Genomic DNA, 14,272 nt, shown 5'->3' with positions numbered 1-14,272 from the left:
TTCCACAGATAGCTGAACTGCACACTCAGTGAGCAGTTACCAAGCAGCAGTGAGCAGTTACCAGGCAGCAGCAAGCAGTTGTGAGAGTTCAACCGTCTTTTCACTGCCTATTAACTGCTCATGGAAAAGGGCTCTTACTGCTGTGGGTTAATTTGGAAGCTGCAAAAAATTGGTAGTTGCTAAATCAGGCTGATAAAAAAAAAAAAAAAAAAAACTTATAATGAATTGGTTGTGTAGTACCGATAATTAATAAAACATTATTAGCAAAGCAAATTGTGTCATTTACAGGTATATAGCTTTTGTTTTTTTTTATAACATTGCATCATTTTTAAATAATTGCAGTTTCCACAATACACTCAACATTTTAAATGATTTCACAAAGCAGGCTACTGACCCTTTGAACGTTTCTCTGCAGAAAAACCGTAAACAAAGACGAAACAATGAGAGACTGTTGAGATAAGTGCTTCAAAAGACAGTGCTGTCCACAACTTTATAAGGTCGCAGAGCTCACAGAATCTCTTTTGCATAGATAACTGAAGTTTCTTAACTCTTCTTGTACTGGAAACAATGAGACTCAGATCTGTGCTAACAATGGTTTATTTCTTAAGGTGGCCATACACTGGTCGATTTTGCCATCAGATTCGACCAACAGATAGATCCTATGGCTGCCTTTACTGCACATTGTGAATTCAGCATGAAACCGATCACAATCTGTGGTGGTTGTGCTGCCGCTGCCTCCCCCCCACCCCCCCGCATACATTACCTGCTCTGGCCGGCACGAGTCCCCGCTGCCACGGATGTCTTCTTCTCTGCTGGGTTCCGCGTTCCGGTCCGGCTGGCTTCACTTCTTTCTGTCCGGGGGAAGTTTAAACAGTAGAGGGTGCTCTACTGTTTAAACTTGAAGCCAGCCGGACCGGAACGCGGAACCCAGCGGAGAAGAAGACATCGGTGACAGCGGGGACTTGCGCCGGCCGGAGCAGGTAATGTATTGCCGCTGTATTGCGTCAGTCGTCAGGCATTCGAATGCCGCTATCAACGCACTCTCGACCCGCCAGCAATCGAGAAAAAAATTATCCGCACGGACGGGAATGATTGATTTCGGACAGTAATCAATCGTTTACGTTTGTGCAATGATTTCACAGCAGATACAGCAGATTTGATCACAGTGATCGAATCTGCTGTATATCGGCAGAAAAATCGTTAGGTGTATGAGCCCCTTTAGCAGTACAACATATACAAATCATTATATCATACGTTTATTTTCACTTCAGATAACCTATAAAGGGCCCTAGGCTCAGAACACACAGATAGCCACTGGCTAACACAACATCCCAAAATAAACAAGATTGATGCCACATATTCGACAGGCTTGTGGGTTAAGCGTACCCACGATTAAATACGCCTGTAATTTGGAAGCTGGCAAACTGCCATAACATATTTCAAGTGCCAACCATGTCGACTTCATTTGAAAGTCCTTGGATTGGGCAATCATATGAGACAATAAATGAAATGATTGAGACAATAATAAAGTAAGACTTGAGGCAGGAAATGTAGGTGCCATGCGACCCCTGGTAATTTGGGGGCTGCCAAAGACTGCAATGTTAATTGTGGCTACATCAGTGTAGAAGTTGGGCACCGTACATAGCCAAAGCCCAAATTACAGTAAAGAAGGGACGGGTAGTGTTAGGCTCAAGGTTAACAGTAGGGCTAGTTTTAAGAGTAGGATAAGTGTTAGGAGGAGGTAGATGCCTTGCAAGAATATTGGCAGTATTGCAATCTTACACATATGCATAATGCAAGTATTAGAGTTTTCGCATTAGGTGACGATTAGGAAGGTTAGGTAGATGAAGGTTAATTTTATTGGTTCTCACCAATAAGCTCCTGAGCACTGTTCCTGAATGTAGTTTGGAATTACTTTTACTTGCCAAAAGACGTAACCCCAAGCTATACTCAAGGAAACCGCCAGGGGTGGGTGAAAGTGCAGTGCTGTGGAGCAGAATATAACTGGCCTCTCCAGGATTGCAGCCACACTTCATAGAGTCCTCCTCCCAAGGATCTGGCTACAAGGCCCGTCTTCATTGTATTCTCTTAGGCACCCGCATCTCTATGGTGAGAGCAGTCTGTTACATGATAGATGGCGCTCTAAAGAAAACTGCAACTGCAGTTAAATAGCATAACATTATGAAAAAGTAAGGTATTTCTGCACCTTTTCAACATTTCTTGTTAAGATAATTGCTATATAGAGGGGAAACTAAATATTTAGTAATATTTGATCCTGGAAACAGGATTAACCACTTTATCAACAATTCAGTAGATATACGTCATCTGTGACTTCATCTAAGCCACAAGTCAGTAGATATACGTCTTGTAGCAGAAGCAGTGCTGTGCAGGATTGGGCTTGCTCCTGTGCACATTTCTGACCCTATTTGATGCAGCACTACGGCCTGGAACCCACTGAAATCCGCAAACGCAAAACGCAACCGCTAGCGTTTTGTCTGAGCGGTTTGCAAGCGGATTCATGCGCGTTTTTGGTCGTGTTTTGCAACATTGTATTTTTTTGCCCAGCAGGTGCGTAGCGTTTTGATCCTGATTGGTCCTGTGAATTATTTTTCATTTTGTTACAGTGTGCTGAACCGCAAAACGCTAGCAAAACTGCTCAGTTTAGGTTTTGCTAAGCGTTTCCGCTAGCGGTTCAATACTTTACATTGAAGCACTAACGCTCCCAAAATGCTGCATGTCCTGCGTTTGCGTTTCTGAGAAACGCAAACGCTCCTGTGGAAGTTGCCCCATCCATTAATATTAGCCCAGCGTTTTGGCAAACTGCTAGCGTATCGCAGTGCTGCCAAAAGCGCTCCTGTGGGTTCCAGCCCTAATTGGTGAATGGGAATTTATGTTTCCTGAGCTGATGAGATTGATTTTTACTATTAAAAATACTTTTATTTTCTCATTTCATAGTGAAAAATACACTCTGTAGCATTATTTCAGAATCAAATATCTTCACAATAAATTGTGACCGGAACATAATCTAAGTTTTGTGATAAGCAGTAAGAATAGCCAAACAAAATTTGTTTTTTATCTACGGTAGCACTTTTTATTTTTAAACTGGAATTGGTAAAACGGAGAAATAAATGTTTTTTCTATTTTTTTCTTTGTTTTCCCATTAAAATTCATAGAAAACAAAATTGTTCGAGGGAAAAAAATGGCATACAATGAAAGCCTAGTTTATCATGAAAAAAATATAGATTTCATTTCTGTGTCGTAATAAGTAGGGATACAGTTATTTCTGAATAAATAAGGACATAGCTAAACTGTTAAAACTGCTCTGGTCCAGAAGTGTGAAAAAAAGTCTGAATGCGAAGTGGTTAAAGTAAGGGGGGCTAGTAAACTATTATAATGACTGGAGAGCTGTACACATGCCATACTTGATACCCTTTGATCCATCCTTACTTCGCCCGCTGAAAAGTTGCTCCATCGTGCGACGGTCCCTGCCCCTCCCCCGCCATAGCTACAGCCTAGCAATGCATGTGTCACCCCATGGGATTGAATGCTGGCTCCTGTGGGAGACACTAACTTTTTGGCAAGATTAAGGAAAAATTCAGGTCTGAATAATAGAAAAATATAAAATTAAAGTAATGCTAGGAATGTAAAATAGGTGGCAGAGGGTGTTAAAACCCCACTTTGTACATTATTGATAAATAAAGACTAATGACTGCATAATCTCTGACAGCACCCCCACTGTGAAGAATTTTTAAAAACCTTTGAAATTTCAGTAGTACACACAGATTGCTATGAAAAGGGTATGAATGTATCTATACTTTGTAACCTTAGGACAGTGGCATTTTTTTATGTCATTATAGCAGAAGAACTTAAAGGGAAGGGTCAAGCAAAATAAAAAAATGAGTTTCACTTACCTGGGGCTTCTACCAGCCCCATGCAGCCATCCTGTGCCCTCCTAGTCACTCACTGCTGCTCCAGCCCCCCACTGGCAGCTTGCCGACCTCGGAGGTCGGCGGGACGCATTGCGTACATTTTTACGCATTCCCGCTAGTGCAGGAACATTAACACATACATTTTACGCGTTACTGGTTCAATGCGTACATTTTTACGCATTGAACCAGTAATGCGTAAAAATGTATGTGTTAATGTTCCTGCACTAGCGGGAATGCGTAAAAATGTACGCAATGCGTCCCGCCGACGTCCGAGGTTGGCAAGCAGCCAGTAGGGGACCAGAGGATCCATGAGTGACTACGAGGGCACAGGATGGCTGCATGGGGCTGGTAGAAGCCCCAGGTAAGTGAAAATCATTTTTTTTATCTTGCTTGGACATTCCCTTTAAGATCTGGCACTCAATTGCTTGAACCTGGGGGTTGATGGCCTTACTCAGAGGGTGCTTGCATCACATGCAATAAATAACGTCTTTACCTTGACAATAAGTAAACAACTTCTGTGAGGCTTGCTTAGGAAGAACTTCGAGATGTGCAGCAAGTAACATTAGTGCAGAGCACCACCACGAATTTAGCACATGTAAAAGGAAGATCCCGTGCACCTATCTCTTGAACAGTTCCGTAAATTTATTCCATTCCTCAGCCAAAAGTGAACAGTATTGACATGTATAGAAAGAAACGTCAAACCTGTATGCTGGAAGTTGTTGCGGTGAAGGAGGGAGGGGTGACCAGGGGAAGATTGGACGGCACTACAGCCGTTTCACGCCGCTCGGGCGCTTGCTAACATGCGTGTCCGTGAAGAGCCGGTGCCGGAGAGCTTCCTGTATAGGACCTTCAGGCCACGCCTCCGGCGCCGTCTCATTGGTGCAGAGTGACAATGGGGAAAGGTCGGGGGTGAAGGGGCGGAGCTTCGGCGTCCAGCGGCGAGGGACCTACATCAATGTGGGGAATCAGGTGTCGCTGTGTGATAAATCTAGAAGAGGCATAAACGTCCATTACATTAACGTGTGCATTATCTGTGACTCTGTGATAAAACTCATCAGTGCAATCAACATTGTCTATGTGTTGCAAAAAACATTAGTACCTAGATAAAAACATTAAAGTGTACCTGAATCAGAGGCGTAATCGCTGTGCTCTGTGCAAACTAGCATATATCCACACCGTTTACCTGAGGATATTACATTTTGCTCACTTGTTCTATCTCTGGAATATATAAAATAATTCTTTTATTTGTACATTTATTTAATAAGAACACCCCATTTTGAGACCCCCACTCCTGAAAAAACCCCATTAAAAAGACCGGGAGAGGCTGTGCAAATAGCAGAGACCTTATGGGTTATATTAACCCTTTTCTTGACATATCCTTATGAACAAAAGAGGGGGGACTACATTATTATTACACTAAAAGGGTGTTTTTTGCTTAAAGTGAGGGGGAGCAAGCCCCACACTTCATTACTATAGGGACATCCTCCGTCCCCATAACGTTAATATTTATGAGGTACTGACAGAACATTGAAGGAGTAGAAGAGAGAAGAGGAAAAGATGGGGGTACGGAGAGGTCCCTCATAGTCTGGGGGGTGGTCCCCCATTTGTACTTCGGAGAACCATACCCCAGCACCATATCACCTGATGTGTGCAGGAAGGGGCTATAGTAGTCCCCAGATCTTAGGAGTACCATCAACCCCAGGCCCCCCAGTTCACCCAAGGTGGATAGTTGCACCCTTAGGGTTGGCTGCCATGCACCGAGTCATACCAGGTATGCAGGTCAAGGAAACAAATATTTTGCTTCCTGTTATGCATAGGTAGAGGTGCTATGCTAACATTGATAGGGCCATGGTGATAGGCTTGCCCCTGATGAGTCATACGTGACGAAACCGGTAGGGCGTGGCCTCAGGCACGACGGCAGTTGAGACGCAGATGTCAGAGGAGCGGATCAGGACATTTTATTTATGATATGCGCATTTCTCTTTTTATACATGTGAGTGCAATTTTATCTTTTTTATGAGTTATATTAAATGGAATTACGCTATGGAAGTTTCTTCTCTGAGTTCTTTAAGGAAGAAATAGCCGATACAAGTGAATGATATTCAAAACGCAGTTGCTGGTCTGAGAACGGTCAGCCAACAAGTCTGGTGAGCGTTTACTTATTCACTTGGTGGCAAGAACTGTATGTGTTGGCACGCACGCGGAAGGTGTTGATGCTAAATCAAAGCCCTCACTGGTGAAGGGAGTTACGTGACAACTTTGTCAGACTGGATTACGCTATGTGCTTTTTCCTCTCCTCTCTCTTTGAGTGATATATAGGGTGAAGTCTGTATGGAGAGCGGCCTTTTGGAGTAATTAATCAAGCGAGCTTGCTGGTATTTATGTTATCAGCCCCTACACATCGGTGAGAGTATAACTGTTAATGGTGTAGTTACATCCAGATCTGGAAGTCGGTCTGCTGTCATTTGAGGAGTGGACCATAACTATTGTGGACAAATAGACTTGTGCTATATGCCATAATAGATACGTGTGCTGGACATTTACACAGTGTGTGTTTTGTATGATTAAAGGTTGCATAGTCATCCACTGCTTCGTGCCACATAGTGGGAGCGCTGTACACACTACAAATACTATTCATTTAGGGAGGCGATACCCCCAATGTGTATAGCGATCCACTAGGGTGAACTTTTTTCTGACTAAACAGTACTGTTCAACAGAGGAGCGCCTATACCACACAGACTTTTGTATTTTAGTACCTCATAAATATTAACGTCATGGGGACGGAGGATGTCCCTATAGTAATGAAGTATGGGGCTTGCTCCCCCTCACTTTAAGCAAAAAACACCCTTTTAGTGTAGTAATAATAATGTAGTCCCCCCTCTTTTGTTCATAAGGATATGTCAAGAAAAGGGTTAATATAACCCATAAGGTCTCTGGGATTTGCACAGCCTCTCCCGATCTTTTTAATGGGGTTTTTTTTAGGAGTGGGGGTCTCCAAATGGGGTGTTCTTATTAAATAAATGTACAAATAAAAGAATTATTTTATATATTCCAGAGATAGAACAAGTGAGCAAAATGTAATATCCTCAGGTAAACGGTGTGGATATATGCTAGTTTGCACAGAGCACGGCGATTACGCCTCTGATTCAGGTACACAAATGTTTTTATCTAGGTACTAATGTTTTTTGCAACACATAGACAATGTTGATTGCACTGATGAGTTTTATCACAGAGTCACAGATAATGCACACGTTAATGTAATGGACGTTTATGCCTTTTCTAGATTTATCACACAGCGTCACCTGATTCCCCACATTGATGTAGGTCCTTCGCCGCTGGACGGCGAAGCTCCGCCCCTTCACCCCCGACCTTTCCCCATTGTCACTCTGCACCAATGAGACGGCGCCAGAGGCGTGGCCTGATGGTCCTATACAGGAAGCTCTCCGGCGCCTGCTCTTCACGGACACGCATGTGAGCAAGCGCCCGAACGGCGTGAAACGGCTGTATAGCCGTCCAATCTTCCCCTGGTCACCCCTCCCTCCTTCACCGCAACAACTTCCAGCATACAGGTTTGACGTTTCTTTCTATACATGTCAATACTGTTCACTTTTGGCTGAGGAATGGAATAAATTTACGGAACTGTTCAAGAGATAGGTGCACGGGATCTTCCTTTTACATGTGCTATTTTTTATGTCACGCAGTTCAATATGTTTTGAAAGCAATGATCTAGCTATTGGCATTGATGTAAAGAAAAGCAGCTGCCAAAATATCTTCAAGGTTATGACCTCAAACACATTTCAAGTGCTGATAAAAAAAAAAAAAAGAAGTAGATTTCGTCATTGTCCTACACAATAAAACAAGCTGTTTCAAGGGAGAAGCCTGCCTTGGAGAGAAGTTGAATAAGTGGAGCTAGCTGTTCTATTTACTATGAATGCTGATTGCTTAGAAATATGTTATTGAAGAGCCAGTGAGGGCACTTTGTTTAAAACAAGAACAAAATACCAAAGACCTTGAAAAACGTCTATTGAAAGCATCCAGTAAATAGGATAGTGAAAAGGAGGTTGAAAAAACACAAGTAAACAAATGTATTAATGCAAAACAAATATATGATCTTAACCTTTTCTGGACTGGGTGGCTCTGGCCACTTTAATACCAGCGCTGTATATGCTCTTTTAACCTCCCTGGCGGTACGCGGTTTCTGAGGGATTTGTGGATAAAAACTTGTTTTAAAGCTTGTAGCTAGCACTAGGCTAGCTACCTGTGTCCCCCGGCACCTATTTGATCCCCCCAATCGCCGCCAGCAATATTTATCCAGCCGTGATCGCCGCAGCTTCACCATTTAGCTTCAGTCGTCGCTATGGCGACGATCGGACATGACGTCATGCACAGTCCCGATCCTCCCCATAGCGAAGCCTGGAGCTGATTGGGAGGCTGCGCCATCGCGGGATCCCTGGCGTTATGTATTGTGGCAGCGATCGGAGGGGGATCGGGGGAAAGTGGAAGGGGATCGGGGGCATAGTTAGCTAGCCAAGTGCTAGCTGAAGAATATACAACAAATTTTATTTTTAAAAAATCCTCCCGGGGCCATGTGATCCTCTCCGGCGGCTAGCCCGAGCGTAGGTCGGGGTTACCGCCAGGGCCCTCCAGTGACCAGTGGCACCCCCGCTCTGACCACAGTGCAAAAGGAGGATGTGCTACAACACCTTCGCAGACTCAATCCCAGGAAAGCCTCAGGCCCGGATGGGGTGTCCTCACATTGCCTGAGAACCTGCGCAAACCAACTAGCTCCCATCCTCACCTCTCTCTTCAACAGATCCCTATCAGAGGGGGGGGTCCCCGCCTGCTTCAAAAGGTCCACAATAATACCAGTCCCTAAAAAACCAGGGAACATGGAGCTCAACAACTTCAGACCCGTAGCCCTGACCCCCGTCATCATGAAAGTATTTGAGAGGCTAGTGCTGGCCCACCTGAAGCACTCCACCGGCACCCTCCTTGAACCACACCAGTTTGCCTACAGGGAAAACCGATCAGTTGACGATGCAATCAATGTCAGCCTAGCATACATCTTGGAACACCTCGACAGACCAGGGGCCTACGTTAGGGTCCTTTTCCTGGACTTCAGCTCGGCCTTTAATACCATCTGCCCGGACATTCTGATCGACAACCTTGCGCACCTCGGGGTAGACCCCCTCCTCTGCAGGTGGGTTAAGGACTTTCTCTCCAACAGAACCCAACGGGTCAAGCTTGGCAGTCACATCTCCAGCGAGAGAACCACTAATGTCGGTGCACCGCAAGGCTGCGTGCTGTCTCCACTCCTGTTCTCCCTGTATACCAACAAATGCACCTCAACCTCTGACTCCGTCAAAGTCATTAAATTCGCAGATGATACCACGCTTATCGGCCTCATCGACCGAAACGGGGAGGACTCCTATCGAAACGAAATTGAGAGGATCTGTAATTGGTGCAAGGACAACAACCTCGTTCTCAACACGGCAAAGACCGTGGAACTGATCGTGGACTTCCGGAAACTCTCCCCTGCCCCCCTCCCCGTGCTCATCGACGGGTCCGAGGTCTCCAGAGTTCAAAGTGTACGGTTCCTCGGCACAACCCTAACAAGCAACCTCAAATGGGAGCAGAACACTACAAAAACTCAGAAGAAAGCACAGCAAAGGCTATTCTTCCTGCGCCAATTGAAGAAATTCGGCATGTCACGGGAACTGCTCACCAGCTTTTACACCTCGACCATCGAATCCATCCTCTGCTGCTCCATCATCGTCTGGTACGCCGGTACATCTGCTAAGGACAAATACAAACTCCACAGAGTGATAAACGCAGCAGAAAAGATCATCGGCGCCCACCTGCCCTCGCTAGATCTCCTCTACACCATGAGAATGAAGACAAGGGCCTCCAAGATCCTACTTGACCCCTCCCACCCGGGCAGACGCTACTTCGAGACCCTTCCGCTGGGACGTCGGCTCAGATCCATCCCCACCAAAACCACTAGGCGCATGAACACCTTCTTCCCCCAAGCAGTCCAACTGTTGAACTCACTGAACTCAAGACCCCCCCCCCCCACCTCCACCGGGACATTCTATCCCCTAGGGCAACCGCCCCCCCCCCCCACTGCTGTTAATTCTGACCCCTCGAAGACTCTAACTGTGTTGCTCCATATATCTGCATGCATGCTTTGCTTTGCCTTGCTTATGTTTATATGTTATGTATTTTATATGTTATGTATTTTATATGTTTATATGTTTATATGTTCTTGAACTGCCACTTGCCATGTGAACCACAAGCAATTCCGGGCTCACCAATCGGTGTGCTTGGCGACAATAAAGATGATTCTGATGATTCTGCTGTGAATGGCTCAACAATCACTGGGTTAGGAGCGGATATACAGTGAGCAGGTACAGCGACCGGGGGGTGGGGTGGGGGGCAGAGAGAGCAAGCCGTGCGCGGGGATGATTGAAATCTAAGCCCTGACAGGGATAACATCTCCCAAACAGGGCGTGGATTTCAATCACCGAGGTCCGGAAGTGGTTAAAGGGGACCTAAAGCGAGGCTTGCATATTTTTTTTTACTTTTTAAGCAATAGCAGTTGCCTGGCTATCCTGCTGATCTCTTTGGCTACAATATTGTCCAAATCACACACTTGAAACAAGTATGCAGCCAGTCAGACCAACACTACCCTTCCTAATCCACACCTAATGCTAAAACCAGAATACCTGCATTATGCATACATGTAAAAATTGCAATACTGCCAATATTCTTCCAAAACTTCTACCACCTCCTAACACTTATCCTACCCCCTAGCTACTCTTAAAGGGAACCTTAAATGAGAGGGATATGGCTGTTTCCTTTTAAATAATATCAGTTGCCTGGCAGTCCTGCTGATTTCTTTGGCTGCAGTAGTGGCTGAATTACACATCTGAAACAAGCATGCAGCTAATCCAATCTGACTTCAGTCAGAGCACCTGATCTGCATGCTTGTTCAGGATCTAATGGGTAAAAGTATTAGAGGCAGAGGATCAGCAGGACAGCCAGTCAATATGCATTGTTAAAAACAAATCCTTTTTTAAAGGAAACCAATAGGACAGCCTCTATATTCCTTTCGCTTTAGGTTCCCTTTAAGCAATGGCCGAGGTTTCTGAAGTGCAGTAAAAGAAAAAAAACCCACTACTGATTCATAGCCTCACGACTACTAAGACAGGCGTGAGGCTATGACACACTTGCGGTTTTTTGTTGTTTACGGTGCGATAATGTTGGGTTGTATGGTGAAGGTAATGTGTGTTTAGATAAGATACAGTCTGGGAAAGGGGTTACCTATGGTGTGAGGATTTATATAGCCTTACTCACAGGGCTCTGAATTTCTTTCCCTTCTCCCAGTCATGTTATGAGAACAATTTTACAGGCTTCACAATTTTAAACCATTTATTCAAAGTTACATTTTAAAATGATCTCTGTGGAAAGGGTATAAAACTGTATTTGTTTCTGAATTGCAAGCAGCTTGGTGCAAGGTGAACTTTCCAAAGATTTGTGATTGAAGTTAGTTTACAATAGTCACCTGAACTCAGAACTTCCTCTCTGAAAAGCTACGCAACAGCAGAATAACCTTTAAAGGGAACCAGAGACTAAGCACCCTCATGTATTTTACCATATATATCAGTGGGAACATTAGAGAAAACACCTACCCTGCTCTCTGTTTCATCCTACACTGCTTAGCCTGCTTCTAATCAGCCCTAATAAAATCCCCATCTGGCTTTGCTCAGGAATCATTATAGCTGAGTCATAGCAGAGCCAGAAGGGGGCCGGCTTGGGCTTGAAAAGACATCAGAGAAGACCGACTCAGCTATAATGATTCCTGAGCAAAGCCAGACGATGTTCAGTCTGGGATTTTATCAGGGCTGATTACAAGCAGGCTGAGCAGTGAAGAATGAAACGGAGAGCAGGGTAGGCGTTTTCTCTAATGTTCCCACTGATATATATGGTAATACATGAGGGTGCTTCGTCTGGTTCACTTTAAAGAAAAAGCATTTCTTTGTTACAACGGATACAAATCCTGCAATAAATCTGCAATAGGTCTACGTCCTGCTTTCATAGAAGCAGACATAGGTTTAAATTCCTGTGTTTAAAAATTAGATGCTCTGCCGAAGCAGTCAGCTGATGGCTGAGAGATCAAATTACAGTTGTGATTACTCACAGATGAGGGGGAATTAGACAGGCTAACTCTCTGAATACATAAAGAGTGCATTTCTCTGTTTTCCTTCTGTCCAGTGCAAGTGCAAGAGTTCAGGTCCACTTTAAAGATCCAGAATGTTGAATCTTTAAACAAGTTAAGAAAAACCTGTACACAGGCCAAAGTGGCCATCTAGTGTGTGAACAGCTATGCATAAGCGTATGTAAATGGCAATTCTTATAAGAAACGGATATGTTTCTGTGTCACAGCCTGTGGGTGGGGCCCTGTCGGCAGACTGATAAGGCAGCTTCTGAACGATCTGCTCAGCAGATCGTTCAGAAACAGCCTTACCAGTCTGCCGACAGCGCATGCTACTGTCGGCTAAACATCTGCCCGGCGGGAGGGTCCGACGGACCCGTCTTTGCTGACGGTGTGGCGTGTGTACGCGCCTTTAAGGAATGAAGAGATAAAAGAACTCTCTCACAGTGAGGTGGTGAGTTTAGTTTTGCCTGATTATCTCCAGCATGATCTTAAGTGAATTGAGGCCAAGGTCTGAAGAATATTTTTTTTTAATGGAAAGATGTGTATCCATTAGTCAATGAGATACAAATAATTCTGAGATGTTTATTTTAATGATAATTGGATGGAAATGTATACAGCTTGAAACAGACTAATTAACTGAAGTTACGGCAGCATTTCATTGGTCCATTTTCTAGCTGTATAAATTGCATGAAGTTACTATAAAATCTGCATAAATTATGAAGTATTTTTATCTCACTAATCATCTCTAGGACAATGTTAAACAACAACAAAAAACTAGCAATAGAGACATCTCTTACGGAAATGTTAAAATCCATTAAAAGGAACCTGGAGTAAAAATATTTAAAATAAACACATGACGTAGCTGCAAATCAAAATTACATACTAACCTCACCATCAGTTCCTCTCAGAAGCTCACAATTTTCTTCTTACAGTGATCGCTTCAAGTTCTGACAATATTTTGTCAGAACTGAAATATACCAGTTGCTGTCAGTTATATATTAGCAGCTGTCAGTTACAACTGAATGTGCAAGGTAATGTCCATGTTTCCCTATGGCTCAAGTGGCGACATTACAGTTTAACAGTGTGTTGACCAGCAAGCTGTTAGGGGGTAATGGCCATTTTTAAAATGGAGAACGGAGAAATCCATTGATCACAGTGGACAAATGGGATGCATGAGAGGAGAAAGAGATTGAGTCGTAGACTACACAGGAGGTAAGTATGACCTGTGTATTGTTATTTTGACTTATTTTCAGTTCAGATTCTCTTTAAAAAAATATTTTTTATTTTTTTTTACAGATTTTCCTTACTGGTTAGCAATATCTTTGCACACTGAAGGACCATTGATCTCTTCCAGACATAGGCAGTTGAAATCTATGCCCTGTTTACCTCCTGTTATTACTGCCAGGGCATAGGTTTCAATTACTATTGCTGTACGGTTCCGTCATTTTCATTGCTCTGGTGTTAGGACCACTGAGCTCCATCCGCTGTTCAGGAGACGCTTTCATTGGCTCCTGCCCATGTAATCACTGTGAGCCAATCACAGTGATTACAGCTAGATTTTTAAGAAAAAAACCAATTACACAAGAAAAAAAAAAAGTCTCTGGTAAATTTAACCTGCAAGTTAGGCTTCGTACAGACATGCGATAACGATCGTTCGTAGCGAACGACGAACGACCTTTAATTGAGTATCGGACGATGGTCGTTGGTAAGAAGTCATTTAAACGTTCGTTCGTGTACGACCGATGTAGTAACGATCGTGACGTACGTATCAGGAAATGACAGAAGAATTTCGTGTAGGAGGTAACGGTGTGTAGGAAATTACGTTTATGGTGTGAGACAATACAAAAAAGGAAATGACATACATGAAGGGCGAAAAGTGTAGTAGATTATAGAAAGTGACGTAGAAGTCAGGCGATCGTTACCTTTATAAACGTACGCTTTTTCAATTTCGTTTGTGCACTGTTATACGCGGGACGTGCGTTGTGTAGTGTTCAATACCAAACGTACGTTTGTTTGTAGGTGTCAATATTAGGATCAAGATTATAGTTTCCCCATGGCTTCCCACTTATATAGACGGAAGAGAGCTGCTGTTTCTTTTTTGTGTCTTTTGCAAGTGAAGCAAAAT

Source organism: Hyperolius riggenbachi, chromosome 1 (genome assembly GCF_040937935.1).
Source record: "Hyperolius riggenbachi isolate aHypRig1 chromosome 1, aHypRig1.pri, whole genome shotgun sequence".
NCBI lineage: Eukaryota > Metazoa > Chordata > Amphibia > Anura > Hyperoliidae > Hyperolius > Hyperolius riggenbachi.
This window is presented reverse-complemented; position numbering follows the sequence as displayed.